Source organism: Loxodonta africana, chromosome 3 (assembly GCF_030014295.1).
Source record: "Loxodonta africana isolate mLoxAfr1 chromosome 3, mLoxAfr1.hap2, whole genome shotgun sequence".
NCBI lineage: Eukaryota > Metazoa > Chordata > Mammalia > Proboscidea > Elephantidae > Loxodonta > Loxodonta africana.
The window spans coordinates 131,615,542-131,632,725 of NC_087344.1; the positions used below are offsets into that span (position 1 = coordinate 131,615,542).

Genomic DNA, 17,184 nt, shown 5'->3' on the forward strand with positions numbered 1-17,184 from the left:
AAGGTGATCATTTCCCCCATTGACTTGCCTTGCCAGCTTTGTCAAGTATCAGCTCACCATATTTGTGTGATTGTGTTTCTAGATCACTATTCTTTTCCATAAGGGAGCTTTGGTGGTGCAGTGGCTAGATGCTCAGCTGCTAACTGGAAGGCTGGCGGTTTGAACGCACCAGCTGCTCCTCAGGAGAAAGGTGTGGCAGTCTGCTTCTGTAAAGATTATAGCCTTGGAAACCCAGTGGGGCAGTTCTGCTCTGTCCTACAGGGTTGCTATGAGTTGAAATGTACTCAGTGGCAATGGTTTTGTTTTTGGGTTTGGTGTTCTTTTCCATTGATCTAAGTGTCTGACTTTATGTCTGGATTACTGTAATTTTATAGTAAGTCTTGAAATCAAGTAGTGTAAGTCCTTTATTTTTGTTGTCTTTTTCAAAACTGTTTTAACTATTTTCAGTCTTTAGCATTCCATATAAATTGTAGATTCATCGGATCAGTTGATACCAAAAAGCCTGATATGATTTTATATTAGGATTGCATTGCAACTATAGATCAGTTTTGGGAGAATTGACATCTTAAAAATATTAAGTCTTTTGAATGTCAACGTGGCACATTTCTCTATTTAGTTCTTATTTTTCTCAGCAATGTTTTATAATTATTGTTGTAAAGTCTTAAACATCTTTTGTGAAATTTACCCATATTTCCTATTTTCGTGCTGTTAACAAATGGTGGTTTTAAAATTTTTTATTTCTGATTGTTATTTTTTATATAGAAATGCAATTGATTTATATATATTGATTTTGAATTCTAGTAGTTTTTTTGTAGCTTTCTTAGGAATTTCTACACAATCATGCTATCTGTGACATGACAAAACATAATTTTACTTCTTGCTCTCCCATCTGTATATCTGTTCTTCTTGTCTTATTATACTGGCTAGAGATTCCAGGATAGTTTGCACAGAAGTGGTGAAAGCAGACATCCTTGCCTTTTTCCCAGTCTTGGGGTGAAAGAATCAAGTCTTTCAGTAAAGTATGATGTTAGCTGTAGGTTTTTCAAAGATGTTCTTTTATCAGTTTGAGAAACTTCTATTCCTAGTTTGCTGGAATTTTTATCTAGAATGGATGTTGGATTTTTGTCAAATGCGTTCTCTGCTTTTGGTTGAAATGATCATACAGTTTTTCATTTTTAACTTGTTAATACAGTGAATTACATTGATTTTTTTTTATGTTTCAGTGACATTTTTCTTTGCTTTAATATTTTTTTCCTTTTTCTGTTTTTGAAATGAGCTCTCGATTACAAAATATCAAACCACACTCAAGAGCGGGTATAGAAAACACTAGCCGTTGGCACAGCATGGAGAAGCCCACAAGTAAGGACAGACAGCAGCAGCAGGCGGCGAGAGTTCGGAAGTGATTGAAGCAGTGGTTACAAATGTTCACAGAAAGCTAAAAATATCCAACAGGTTGTGCCCTAATGTTAGCACAGGTTAGACTAGTCACTACCTTGATGGGTGGCCTCAGTGTGTTTGGGTTCAGATTCTCTGCACATCAATACAATTTCTTCTAGTTAAGAGCTCTTGGCGTGCACCAATCACAGGGTGGCTGGAGAACACTGGACCAGCCCATTAGTTTTTCAGAATGCTGTTGTCTAGGTTGGGGGTCATAAACCTGATAGATGTACTGAGAGACTTCAGGAACTCTACACTTCAGTGGCAGCATATAATTGGGGTTTCCTGGGTGGATACATAGCTTGTCCAAAATCCAAATGCCATCAGTGAGCTTCAAGGGTTGGTACAGCATGTCCTGCCCTTCAGCATTCCTCTTGGCAATAGTATGAACATTGTTGTTTTGCAATTCTCTGGAAACAGTGTCAGCATTTAAATGACATTTCTTAATCTGAAGTTGAAGTTAATTTTCATTGGGAGTATCCTTCCATGTTGCCAGGAAGACCTGGCGCACCATTTTGTCATCTTCTACTAAAAGCACATTGAGTGGGATGAGGCAGCGGAAATAGAAGACATCAATATTGTTTTTCATAGCCACCTGCAGGTTATTCAAAGGTTCCATCTTCATGACTGGGCCTAAGGTGTTGAGAGACAGGGAGACATCAATGCTCTGGTTTGGCATCAGTGGTGTATAGATGGCCAAAGGAGTACTAGGGATGACACCAAAGCTGTTCTTGTCAAACTGGATGGCAAAGTCTGTCATGTGCTGCAGAGCTTTATTGGTGAAGTTCATTTCCATATAGCTGTGTCCTTGGCAGTGAGTGAATGTTCCTGAAATCTCTAAGCCTTTCGCCTTTACTGCAGGCAGCCAGACAGCCTTTGGAGCCACATATCCACCAGGTGCCTTGCCTATTCCTGTGGATAGTTCAAAAAGGTCATTCAGACCACTGCTGACCACAGCAGGAGTAGGCGAAGGAGCAAAGGTTGCAGGCACTGATGATGGGATGAAGGACTGCCCAACCAGACTATCTAGTCCTCCTCCCAAGAGATCCACTCCTCCCATCTGTATGGATGATACCTGTGGCACACTGACCAGGGGACAAAGGTCAACGTTCAAAAGGTCCCCTAGAAGGCCACCTTGAGATGGTATAACCTGAGCTGTTCCAGGTTGGTTGCAGTGGTGGTGCCAACAGGGCTGTCACCTGCATCAGTGCTCCCATGATGAATTGGCAAGTATTTGCAGTGGATTCCATAACTTCCTTCTACAAAATCATTGGGAGGCTTATGGTACACAGAGGCCAAAGAACCAATGTGGCAGATTAGTTCGTCCAGCAGAGTTGGCTCAGTAAGATCTGTTTCCTTGGAGATCAGTGACTTCTCAGACAAGACTACTACTTTGGCTGAGACAGGGTCTGTTGAGAGAAGGTGCCAGTAAATATAGCCTCGGTCTCGAAGGTCAGGGTTACCAGAATCCTGGGTTGCCAAACTCAAGACTTGCTGGACCAGTTCCTGTGTTTCTGATGATTTCTTAAGAAACAACTTCACTATGGCAGTAAGCAGAGTAAGCTGCACCTGGGTGGTTTCATCATGAAAACCCTCTAGGAAGCTCTCTAGTAACTCATCTGCATTGTCAATTCTTTCAGCATATTCTCCCACGATCCAAATCATAGCTGCTCGAGCATCTGGCTCATCGAGCCAGTCTAAGTTCTCACATAGAGTAGCAATGGTACCTTCATACTTATTGGGATACTTGAGGAAGATGTCCTGGATGACAACAGTTGCCTCTTGGACCACATAATTTACTTTTGTCTGGATGAGATCAAGCAATGTGCTTACACAGCGCTCTGCAGATTGCTCCACCTTGATGGCACACCATCCATGGCCTGCACAGCTTTGCGAACAAAGTCAACATCCACCTCTGTGGCATATTCCTTCAGTTCTTCAAAACCTGTGCAGTGTTGGCTTGGGATGCCAAACGAATTATGATGTCCAACTTCTCTAGTTTAACATAGATGGGATCGTTGTACTTCACTAGGAAGACACTGATTTCCTGCTTCAAGATTTCAAGCCTTTCCTGGACAATTAGGTTGATGTTCCTCAAGGCGGCATACTGCACCTCTGCCTCCCCAGACAGCAAAATGACAAGTGGAGGGTCTAACTTCTTCAGCAGCATATTGTAGTAGTCAGAGTCCTTGGGTAACAACTCTAAAAATTTCATTAGGACTTTTACTGCCGAGAGCACCACTGCTGCGTTGGCATGGGATAGCCAGGGAGTTACCTGCTCACAGATGGTCTGAGCCCCCCGGTTGTCTTTAGGGTTTTAGTTAGATAGGCAGTCAAGGATGAAAATCTGGCCCTATTCAGTGCACTCATTCAGGGCTGTCAGCAGCTTATTAATGTTCTGTGGGTTTGGATTAAGTAGATTGCTGTTGGGTGAGCCTTGCTGATTTCAGATAACGCTGCTACAGCACTGGCCACCACCATTGGATTTGAATCTGCTATGAGATCTCACAGAGAATCCAGGAATCCCTGATCTTCCACCATTTGGGTATTGATATCATGGAACTTTGCCATGCAGACCACAGCAGTTTTCTGACCATAGGAGTCTTCATCCTTCAAGCACTTGCGGAGGGGCTCACAGAGAGATTCTGTAATCTTGTCTACCCAGATGCAGCCCATGGTTCTGACTGCCAAGGCTCGAATCAATGGATGGGGGTCTTCACAGTCCTTCACAAACAGTTGACAGCCATGATGGCCATGTCTGGCTGACTCCTGACATAGTTCATCAAGTAGAGATATGAGTTTCTTTAGTTCTAGGTTGTCAGTCTGCATATAGTTCACTACATCTGGAAAGAGAGCTAACATCCTTTCCACGGTCATAGCAGCAATCAATTTCTTCACAGCCTCCTTCTCTTCTCTTTCTTTTCATTGTTGAGTTCAGCCTTTAGTTCAAAGATTTCTCCGTTGTTATTGGTTGTGAAGTACTTGGAGTCAGTCATGGTTTTGGATCTTTAATGTGCACCGGAGGCAAGAGTGGGGTAGGCAGCAGCAGCCAGAGAGCACAGCCTCAGTGCTGGTGTAATGGTTTCCTGCCCGTCGTGATTCCTTCTCCAGGTCTCTACATTGATTTTTAAAAACGTTAAACCAACATTGCATTCCTAGGATAAACAACATGGATATGATGATGATTATTTTATGTATGTTGGATTTAGTTGTTAAATTTTGTTAGTAATTTTTGCCTCTGTTCATGAGAGGTATTAGTTGCTAGTTTTCTTGTAATGTCTGTCTGATTTTGGTATCAGAGTAATGCTGACCTTGTAGAATGAGTTGGGAAGTGTTCTCTCATCTTCATTTCTCTTTTTTTTAATACATGTTTGATAGAATTACCCAGTAAAGCCATCAGGGCCTATTGGTTTATTTGTAGGAAGGTTTTTGTCTATATATTCAATTTTTTTTAATTAATAAAATGTTATTCAGTTTAATCTGCTTCTTCTTGTGAGCTTCATTAACTTGTGTTTTAAGTAATTTGGCCATTACATTTCCGTTGTCGAATTTATTGGCGTAGAGTTGTTTATCATATTCCTTTGTTATCTGTAGTAGTATTTGCTATTTCCTTTCTCATTCCTAATAGTGATAACCTGTTTCTTTTTTTCCTTTTTCTTATTGGTCTGGTAATAGAGGTTTATCAATTTTATTGATTTTCTCTAAGAACCAGCATTTGGTTTTATTGATTTTTCTTTGTTGATTTTCTGTTTTCAGTTTCACTGATTCTGTTTTTATTTGTTCTTTTTCTAGTTTATTAGGATGGGGCTTAGGTCACTGGTGGTAGTTATACCTTTCTTCTTTTTTAATATAGTCACATAATGCTGTAAGTTTCCCTCTAAGCGCTGCTAGATATATCTCACAGATTTTGATGTTTCATTTTTATTAATTTTAAAATACTTTTCTAATTTTCCTTTTGACTTTTTCTGTTTTGGAGGCGGCCCATAGTTTTGGGGGTCTCTCCAGTCTCTGTTAGACCATTAAGTCTGATCTTTTTACGTGAATTTGAGTTTTGGTCTACATTTTTCTCCTGCTCTGTCCAGGGCTCTCTGTTGTATTCCCTGTCAAGACGGTCATTGGTGGTAGCTGGGCACCATCTTGTTCTGGCCTCAGGCTGGTGGAGTCAGTCTGTGGTTCATGTGGTCCTTTAGTCATTCGGGCTAATGTTTTCCTTGTGTCTTTGGTTTTCTTCATTCTCCTTTGCGCCAAACTTCTAAGACCTGAGACACCACTCACCAAAATGGGATGTAGAACATTTTCTTAATAAACTTTGTTAATGCCAGTTGGCCTGGATGTCTCCTGAAACTATTGTCCCCAGGTCCTGACTTTTACTTTTACCTGTGGGTTATTCGAAGCATGTTATTTAGTTCCCAAATAGTTGTGGATTTTTCAAATATCCTTCTGTTATTGGTTTCTAATTTAATTCCATTGTAATTAGAGAACATACTTGGGATGATTTGAATTCTTTGTTTTATGACTCAGAATATGGTCTATCTTAAGTGTTCTGTGTGTACTTGCAAAGAGATGTATCTGTATTCTGGTTGAAGTGTTCTATAAATGTCATTAAGGTTCAAATTGGTTGACAATATTGTTCAAGTTTTTTGTATCCTTACTGATTTTCTGTCTATCCATTTTATCAGTTATTGAGAGAATGATGGTGGTATCATTGACTATACTTATGGATTTGTTTTTCTTTTGAGTTTTTTATTTGTATGTTTTGAGAATCTCTTATAGATGCACAAATGTTTCAGATTGTTGTGTCCTTTTGATAATTATGAAATAATCCTCTTGACCCTTAGTAATATTCTTTGCTCTGAAATCTTGTTATTAATATGGCTACACCACCTTTTTTGGATTCATAATATACTGGGTTTTTTTTTTTTAATGTATCTTTTTCCATTCTTTTCATTTTAACTTATTTGTTTCTTTTATTTAAAGTGGGTTTTCTATAAGCACCATATAATTGAGTCTTGCATTTTTATTCAGTCTGACAATCTCTGCCTTTTAATTGGGGTGTTTGAATCGTTTACTTTTAATGTGTGAAATACTAGTTTTAATAATTATAAGTATGGATTTAAAAATTTGGTTACTTTAATGGATTTAATTATATAACTTCTTTCATAAAATTTAATTGCCATTAAAATCATTTCATTTTGTTTAAACTTATTGTATCTAGTTTATCTTAGGCCACTTAAAAACAAAGAAAGCCAAAGTTGGGAAATAAGATAGAACTGCATTACTACATTCCTCCAAAGAGTTCTTTCGTGATGTGTTAGTTATAGAAGGGCAAAATAGAGAGTGGTACTCTCAGGGTCACAAATTGGAGTCAACAAAAATGTATAAACCAGATTCCAGTATTGTTGTAGTATGCTTTTTAATGGCTCCTATTTGGTACAGGTTTTAGATTATCTGGGATCTTACATCACCTTGGGAATTTTTTTAAAGATACTGATTACCCAGTACCTCCCCAGCCCAATCTCTGATCGTTATGCCCTGGAATCCATTTTAAGATAACGTAACTCTCCATATGATTCTTAGATTCTTCTGGGTTTGAAAACCGTTGTGTGTGCTGGTTATTTGAACATGTTAATCTCTAACTTCTCTGATCCATAGTCTTCTCTTGGTGCCATTAGAGGAAAAAGCCCTGAGGCTTAGGTGTTAAACACTCAGAATGTCATACCTGCATAAAACAATCTTGACATGCTGTGTGTAACATTGCTAGGTTAATAGAGATCAAATCACATGAAACCTTCACTTTAACACCATCCTTCCTTTGGTTGCTCAGTAAAAGATTGTATCTCCTATATGGTTTAATTTAGTAATACCATGTTGCTTTCGTTAAACAAATCTTTTGAGTTTGTACAATGTGCTGGGTAACAGTCATCACCTTTCTTTTATAGAAAGAAGGTAGTTTTTTAAAAACTTATGTTTTCTCCCCAAAAGATACATGAATTCTACTTCTCTGATTTTTAAGTTTCTGCAGTTTGTTTGGTCTCAGTGTAGAGTCCCTGGGTAGTACAGTTAACCTGCTCCGCTGCTAACTGAAGAGCTGGAGGTTCAGATTCACTCAGAAGTGCCTTGGAAGAAAAGCCTGGTGATCTGTTTTCAGAAAATCAGCCTTTAAAAACTCTATAGAGCACAGTTCTACTTTGGCACACATGAGGTCACCATGAGTTGCAATTAACTTGATGGCATCTGGTTTGGTTTTTGGTTTAATAATACAAAATTAGAATGTACTTACTTAAGTTGCCTGATTCAAGGAGATTAAAAGGTTAAGGAATAAACAGTTTTGCATAGTTGTTACTTTGCCTTCATCCGCATTAATTTTATCAACCTATACCTTTAAACACATGGAGTCACTGTGGGTGAGAATCGACTCAACAATGGGTACCTTTACATAATGATTATAATTTTATTTTTAGCATGGGAAAATCAGTTAAAAAGTACATGGGTTTGAAAGCTGATATAGGATATGTACAGATTGTTTTGCAATAATTTATTATAAAGTAGATACTAAAGTGACTGTTAATAGTATTGTGTGGTAAATGTTCAGTTATCTGCAAGATAAAGAATGTTTTACTTAGTTGAGGATTTTTTCCATATGACACTTGGAAAGGCTGGATAGAATTTCCTGTATGGCAGGTCATTATTGAGACTTCTACTTATTATTGCACCGTAGGCATGTGGAATTGCCAACTAATAAAGAATTGTAGTTAACAGGATACTGTTATTTGTCACAGACAAAATGTAAAAGAAGAGAATGTTGAAAGTTTGTATTTAAAAATGAACTTTTCTAGAATAATGTTTAAAAGCCCATTAAAAGTGTAAATCCATCTAGAAAGCTAAAATCCAACTAAAAGCTCCTTATAAAATATAAAAAATTAGTTTTAAAACTCAATTTTTCAGTTTTAAATAACAATGAGTAATATGCAGTCTACTTGAACTTCAGTTTTTAACTATTTCAGTAAACTTGTTATTGGTTGCCAGCAAGTCAGCTCTGAATCATGGTGACACTTCGTACAACAGAGTGAAATGTTTTCTGGTCCTTCACTGTCTTCAGGATCATTGGTATGCTCAAGTCCATTGTTGTGGCCACCGTATATTTTGGTGCTGTCCCATCTGCGAACTCATCTTCCAGCACTATATTGAACAATATTCTGTTGTGATCCGTCGGGTTTTCACTGGCTAATTTTTAGAAGTAGATCACCAGGCCTTTCTTCCTAATCTGTCTTAATCTGCAAACTCTGCTTAAACCTGTCTACCATGGGGTGACCTGCTGACATTTGAAATACTGGTGGCATAGCTTCCAGCATCATAGCAACACACAAGCCCCAACAGTATGGCAAACTGATAGATGGGTGGTGGTTTAGTTAGTAAACTAGAATTGGAAATTGTAATCTAATCAGAATTTCTTCATGTAATTTCAGTAAGTTAGGACTGGAAATTGTAGTCTAATCAGAATTTCTTCATATATAGTAGAATGTTACAAAATGGATCATAACATAGTTCTTGAATTCATGGCTGTGCCCAAAAGTGATAATCTCAGACTAAAAATGTCAGGGGAGCATACCATGAAGGTCAGTCAGAATTAATAAATGTTGCATTTTCAAAGGTTTGTTAACAGTTTATTCTCATGAGTAGTTTAAACATTTTACTTGTGCTTCCCATAATGATGGTTAAAGCATCCTCGAAGGAGGAACTGCCTAGCCTTACAAGACCTAATGGTTGGTGAGGAGCAATGAGGGAGATAGAACACCTATGTAACCCAGTAGAATCAATGCCATGAGTTAGAGGGTAACAGATGTCATGACCAGAACACTCTCACAACTAGTTTATACCATGAAGTTGAGTAGCATTTTTTTCCCACAAACTAAGCCATATCTAAAATTATCACAAATTCCAAATTAATGGGGGCACCAATTAATTCGTTACGTGCAAAAGAGTATATTCTGCTTCTGTCTTCTTAATAAACCAACAGAAATGCTCTCTAGAATGCTGATTCTCAAAAGTGTCCCTGGACCATCATACAGCATAATCTTGGAACTTGCTAGAAATGCAATTTCTCAGGCTGTACTGAATTAGTAACTTGTGGCAGGAGAAGTAAGAGGGAGGTAAGAATCTGTTTGAAGATACCCTGCAAGTGATTCTGATATACTCAAATTGAAAACTAGTTCTCTAGAAAGTGATGTATATCAAACTTGTGAAATAATAGCAAGTTTTCAGCATCACTAATTCTAATTCTTGAACAGCTGTTCCATTAAGTTTTAGTTAATGATCTCCAAACCCAGCTGGAGATGAGTCTCAGTTGCTCTTTTTCTTTTTACTTACCAGTGAATGAAGCACCAGGTGCAGTTGTTGAAGTGTGAAAATAATTCAGCTTTGTAGACAGTGCTGGCATTTCTTTCTTAATTTTGAAAATGCTTTAATCTTGGTATGGCATTTATTTCAACAGTGAAGCCATGCCTATTTTAATGGCAGTTTGGACTTCTAAGAATTGAGAAAATCTCTGAATTTTCCTGCTAGTTTAGTATCAAAATTAATATTTTAGCTGGATGACAAAGCATACGTATAGTTTAGTTCCTTCTATTGTATCACCCTCTCCCCCCAGTGTTTACATTTTAATAGTAATTTTTAAGTGTCTTTTGTGAATAATTTACTATCTTCTTCACATCTTCCATATTATCACATATTATCCATACTATTTCCACTCTGGGAAAAAAAATGCCATCAGAGATTTATTCTAGTTAAAGGTATTCTGTAGTAGTGAGGCCCAACTATGTCCACTAACGTCCTCAAGAAACATCCAAAGGCATATCATTAAGAGTGACACAAGTATGTCTTAATACTCATTATCTGTTGAATCCAAAAAATCCAGTGCCATCGAGTCAATTCCGACTCATAGCGGCCCTATAGGACAGAGTGGAACTGCTGTTGAAGTGGTACTAAATAATGAATATTTGAAAGTGGACAACAAGGTCAAAAACACTTACAATGCTCATTAATAAATAAGCACATATCTTGCAGTGATACTAAAGAATTTTTTTTGTTGTATTAAACATATTTTATAGGTAGTGTTGGTAGTAGAGATCTTTAAGTCAAGGGCAGTGGTCTCAAAATTCTGTTTCAACTTAGCAACGCCCAACAAGTTTTTAACTCTGTACTCTGCCTGCTTAATCTTACTCATGCCATTGACATTAGCTGCTGTCTTCGTGTTGGAACTCCTGAATTTCTATCTTTAGTTCAGAAATTTCTCCTGAAAATGTAGATCATCAGCAGCCTACACGTTACTACATCCATAGTCCATGGGCACCTGAAATTCACTGACTAAAATAGATCATGTAAGTTTCCTTCACACTAGCCCTGTGACATATATTGATATGTATATATTACATTAAAAACCTAGTTTTTAATTGGTCTTGACTCCAGATGTTCACATAGTACCTCATTCTCCATTAAAATACCTTTCCGACTATGTCTAGAAATCCCACAAGAATGTCTCAAATGTATTTAAAAATAAAAAGTAGAACCCTCTCCATCTCTCAGGTGTGTGCTGGTCACCTCTTTGTTCACTGGGCAACTATCTTCAATCAAGCATCATCATCTCTGCTGCTGTCCCAAGAGAAAGTGCCAGAACGTGCTAGGGTCTTCCTGGTGCCAAAACTGATGCTATGTTCCATGTAGAAATGGAGAAAATTCTGATATCTCACATTTGTGTCCTGCTTTATCATCCATGAACCTGCTTTGTGTTTGAATGTGAGGAAATGGCTAACACCAAACAGTCGTACTTTCCCGCACATAGTATGCACTTATTGCTAGGAAGCACTTACACACCCTAGGACTAAATTTCTCACCACTACCCATGCACGTACCCATTCCTATCTAGTCGATTTCCACTCATAGCGACCCTGTAGAACAGAATAGAACTGCCCCATCGGGTTTCTCAGGAATGGCTGGTGGATTCGAACTACTTACCTTTTACCTTAACCACTGTACCACCAGGGCTCCACTCCTGCATGTAGATGGGGTCATATGAGCAGTTTTTGCCAAGATGATTGTTATGGGTTGAATTGTGTCCTCCCAAAATAGGTGTTGTAAATCCTAACCTGTGGAATTATAGCCTGTGGCTATAATTCCATTTGGGAATGGGTTGTCTTTGTTATGTTGATGAGACAGGATTAGCATAGGGTGTATCTCAAATCAATCTTTTTTGAGATATCAAACATTCCAAGATAACTTTTAGTTCTTTTTTACAGATTTTTTTTTTCTAAGCATTGAATTTTTTTCAACAATTCTTTGTATGACATGGTCCATCCAGCTCATTTCCATTTTGAATACACTCTAGTTTTTAATGTACCTCTTAAAATGTGCCCAAAATGACACATAATATTCCTATGCAATTGAATACAGATTTTTCAGAAACTATTCCTTCCTGTGATTTAAGATACTGTATTTTGGTTAGGAATATAGGCTTTGGTATCAGACAGATAGGAGTTTGAATCTGACTTTATTCTTAACAATTCTGTGATTAATCTGAGTTTAAATTAATATAATGTTATAGCATTGTTGGAAGAAGTAAATGAAATGATGCACATTTAAAGAGGTAGAATTATTCCTAGCCCACAATAAAGGCCCACTAAGTGGAAGCACTTGTTACTATGATAATTACATGCCTGTCAGTGCAGCCTAAAACTGTCCTAGATGTTTTTGCATCTGCTTCACACTACTGTTAAACAATTTTGTAATCAAATTTACCAGTGTATCTGTTACTTATCAACTTTTTGTCATTCCCTGAACTTTCACACCTTCCTCCATTGTCTTTCTCTGCGTTTTGAAAGCCATCTCCGTCCTTTCAAGGTCAGCTTATTCAGTGTACTTTTCTAGAGAAATTATTTGACCTGTTTTTGAATCCAGAAGGATTTTGTCTTCTTTTTTATGTCATTTATTATAATGACATTTGTTAAATTTTATAAAAGATGAAAATAGTCATAGTTCATATGAGAAGTTTGTAAATAGGTGACAGATGATTTGAGATGTAATATCTCGGTAAAGCTCAAGAGAAGGAAAAAACAGGTGAGTTGGATGCCCATCTTGTACCAGAGTATTTTTTTTCAAGAGATTGAAATATGTAAAAACCAAGCCTTGAAGTCAGCTCACCTCTGATTTTTAACTATAATATTTTATATTTTACAAATAGATACCCATTGCCATTGAGTCGATTCTGACTCATAGTGGCCCTATAGGGCAGAGTATAACTGCCCTGTAGGGTTTCCAAGGAGTGGCTGGTCGATTCGAACTGCTGAGCTTTTGGCTAGCAGCTGTAGCTCACCATAGCTCTTGACCACTGTACCACCAGGGCTCTATACTTCCCGCAGAAATATAATTTTTCTATAATTTTACTGCTGTCTAGTCAATTCTGACTCATGGCACCCCATGTGTGTCAGAGTAGAATTGTATTCCCTAGGATTTTCAGTGGCTAATTTTTCAGGTGCAGATCACCAGACCTTTCTTCCAAGGTGCCGCTGGGTAGACACAAATCTCCAATCTTTTGGTTAGGAGCTGAGCGCTTTAACCATTTGCACCACCCAGGGAAACCTATGTCTGTAATAATGTAATACTGTATTTAACTGTGAGGCTCTACTCCATCCTAATAGAGAAACACAATAAATCTCAGACAACCAGAATGATGTGAAGCACAGACTAAAGTCAGACCTAGGATGGTATCCTGATCTCATTACTCAGCTGGTGACTGTTTAATTTCTTTGAGATTTCATTTCCTTATCTAAATAAGGATAATAATAGTGCCTCTACAGAAATAAAAAATAGAATCCCATGATCACCTCAAGCAATCCAGAAAAGGCATTTGATAAAGTCCAACCCACAGTCCTGTTAAAAACTCTGGAAAAAAATAGGAACAGAAGGGAAATTCTTCAGTGTAATAAAGGGCATCTATATAAAACCAAGAAACCCTGGTAGCATAGTGGTTAAGTGCTATGGCTGCTAACCAAAGGTTCGGCAGTTTGAATCCACCAGGCACTCCTTGGAAACTCAATGGGGCAGTTCTACTCTGTCGTATAGGGTTGCTATGAGTTGGAATTGACTCAACGGCACTGTGTTTGGTTTTTTTTGGATACAAAACCAACAGCCAACATCATTCTCCATGAAGAGAGGCTAAACATTCCTCTTGAGAACAGTAACAAGACAAGGATACCCTTTATCACCACTCCTATTTAACATTGTGCTGGAAGTCCTAGCTAGAGCAGTAAGGCAAGAAAAAGAAATAAAGGGAATCTAAATTGGAAAGGAAGAAGTAAAACTGTCCTTGTTTGTAGATGATATGATACTATACATAGAAAACTCAAAAGACTATGAGAAAACTACTGAAACTAATATAAAGATTCCATAGAGTAACGGGGTACAAGATAAACATACAAAAATTAGTTGGATTCCTATACACCAATAAAGAGAATGACAAAAAGGAAATCAGGAGAATAATACCATTTATCATAGCCCCTAAAAAAATAAAATACTTAGGAATAAATCTGAACAGGAATGTAAAAGATCTATACAAAGAAAACTAGAAAACACTACTGGAAGAAACCAAAAGTGACCTACGTAAATGGAAAAACATACCAGGCTCATGGATAGGTATACTTAACATTGTGAAAATGTCAGTTCTATCTAAAGCGATCTACAATTACAGTGCAGTCCTAATCCAAATACCAACAACATTCTTTAAAGAGATGAAAAAAACTAGTCATTAACTTTATATGGGGAGGGAAGAGGCCCCGGATAAGAAAAGTACTGTTGAAGAAGAATGAAGTAGGAGGACTCATACTACCTGACCTCAGAACGTACTGTACAGCTATGGTAATCAGAAACAGCTTGGTACTGGTACAATGATAGACACATTGACCAATGGAACAGAATTGAGACCCCAGATGTAAATCCATCCACCTACAGTCACCTAATCTTTGACAAAGGGCTGAAGTCCCTTAAATGGGGAAAAGACAGTCTTTTTTAACAAATGATGCTGGCAAAACTGGATGTCCATCTGCAAAAAAAATGAAACAGGACCCATACCTCATACCATACACAAAAACTTATTCAGAATGGATCAAAGACCTAAATATAAAATGAAAAACTATAAAGACCGTGGAAGAAAAAATAGGGTCAAAGCTTATACACAGCATAAATAGGATACAAACCGTAACTAGCAATACGCAACCATCAGAAGATAAGCTAGATAACTGGGATCTTCTAAAAATTAAACACTTATCCTCATCAAAAGATTTCACCAAAAGAGTAAAAAGAAAACCTACAGACTAGGGAAAAAAAAAAAACATTGGCTATGATACGTCTGACAAAGGTCTAATCTCTCAAATATATAGGAAAACTCAGCACCTCTACAACAAAAAGGCAAATAATCCAATTAAAAAATGGGTGAAGGATATGAAGAGACACTTCACCAAAGAAGACGTTTAGGCAGCTAATAGACACGTGGGGAAGTGCTCATGATCACTAGCCATTAGAGAAATGCAAATCAGAACTTCAGTGAGGTACCATCGCACCCTGACATTCCTGGCATTCATCAAAAACACAGAAAATAACAAATGTTGGAGAGGCTGCAGGGAGATTGGAACTCTTTTGCACTGCTGATGGGAATGTAAAATGGTAGAACCATTTGGGTAAAATACGGTGCTTCCTTAAAAAGCTAGAAATAGAAGTACCATATGATCCAGCAATCCCACTCCTAGGACTATATCCTAGAGAAATAAGAGCCGTCACACGAGTAGACATATGCACGCCCATGCTCATTGCAGCATTATTCACAATAGCAAAAAGATGGAAACAACCTAAGTTCCTATCAACAAATGAATGAGTACGTAAACTATGGGACATATGCATAATGGAATACTACGCAATGATGAATCTGAGAAGCATCTCACAACATGGATGAATCTGAAGGGCATTATGCTGAGTGAAACAAATCACCAAAGGACAAATACCATATGAGACCACTATTGTAAAAATTCATGAAAAGGTTTACACACAAAAAGAAACAATCCTGACGGTTACGAGGAAAAGGAGGAGTGAGGAAGGAAAAACACTAAATAGGAAATAGATAAGTGGTAACTTTAGTGAAGGGTAAGACATTACACAGTACTGGGTAAGTCAGCACAGCTTGACCAATCAAAGTCATAGAAGCTTCATAGACACATCTAAACTCCCTGAAAGACCAAGTTATTGGGCTGAGGGCTAGGGACTGTAGTCTCAGGGAACATCCTTCTCAACTGTCATAGTATATAAAGAAAATGTTCTACATCCTACTTCCATGAGTAGTGTCTGGGGTCTTAAAAGCTTGTGAGAAGTCATCTAAGATACCTCTACTGGTCCCACTCTGTCTTGGGTAAAGGAGAATGAAGAAAACCAAAGATGCAAGGGAAAGATTAGTCCAGAAGACTAATGGACCACAATTACCACAGCCTCTACCAGACAAGAGTCCAGCACAACTAGATGGCACCCGGCTACCACCAATGACTTGCTGTGACAGGGATCACAAAAGAGGGTCCCAGAAAGAGCTGGAGAAAAATGTAGAACAAAATTCAGACTCATAAAAAAAGACCAGACTTACTGGTCTGACAGTGGAGAAACTCTGAGAATATGGCCCCCGGACACCCTTTTAACTCAATACTGAAGCCATTCTTGAAGTTCACCCTTCAGCTACAGATTAGACAGGCCTATAAAACAAACAAAACACAGGTAGTTCAACCATGTGTAGAGACTAAATCAGCACTCCAACCCAAAAGCAAGGACGAGAAGGCAGAAAGGGACAGGAAAACTGGATGAATGGAAATGGGGAACCCAGGATCAAGAAGGGGAGAGTGTTGACACATCGGAAGTTGGCAACCAGTGTCAGAAAACAATTTTGTATTGTTTAATGAGAAACTAAATTACTCTGTAAACTTTCACATAAAGCAGGATAAAAAAAATGATAATAACAGTGCCTCTTAGGCAAGTCTTCGAACCAGTTCATTATGGTTCGATCACCCCTGGGCATCTTGTTAAAATGTAGATTCTGATTTAGTATATGGGGGGGGGGATGTAAATTCTCAGCAGGGGGTCAAACCGAATGAACTGGTTGCGAAGCCCTGCTCTTAGGGTTGTTTTACTGTTACTGTTATTAAAATGAAGCCATATTATTAGATAAATATATTTTAGAATACTTCCCTTTATAAATTTTTTTTTTCTTGAGGTAAAATTCATATAACGTTAACCATTTCAAAGTGAACAATTCAGTGACATTTAGTCATTTACAATGTTGTGGAACCACCATCTCTATCTAGTTTGAAAACATGTGAGGGACTGTCTTTCTGCCAAGTAATATGTAATCTTGCTAGAGGTTTTTTTCCTCATTTCCTCCTTTTTTTTCCTCTTTCTCCCTTGCTTTCGTATTCTAAAAAATATTCGAAGCTGAAGTTTACATTAAATAAACGTTAGTAGAAAGCAGAATACAACTGCTTTTCAAGTTGCGTGCTAGACAGTGATTTGAATTAGAGAAACCAAGATATTTAAGAATTAAACATAGCCAGAACTTAACTGCAACCCAACAACAAAAAGAAAACAGGTTTGTGGTGGTTTTGTTTTTACTCTTGTTACCTGAACTCACATCAGTATTTATAATCACTGCCCTGCCACATTTTGATAAGG

At 37.8% G+C, this 17,184-nt stretch overlaps 1 protein-coding gene and 1 pseudogene across 5 annotated transcripts in view; one reads left to right on the top strand and one right to left on the bottom strand.

The window, feature by feature from the left end:
* HS2ST1 (heparan sulfate 2-O-sulfotransferase 1) overlaps positions 1 to 17,184 on the top strand; it is a 220,130-nt gene that overhangs the window by 157,858 nt on the left and 45,088 nt on the right. The window lies entirely within an intron of this gene.
* LOC104846010 (AP-2 complex subunit beta-like) lies at positions 1,553 to 4,511 on the bottom strand (annotated as a pseudogene).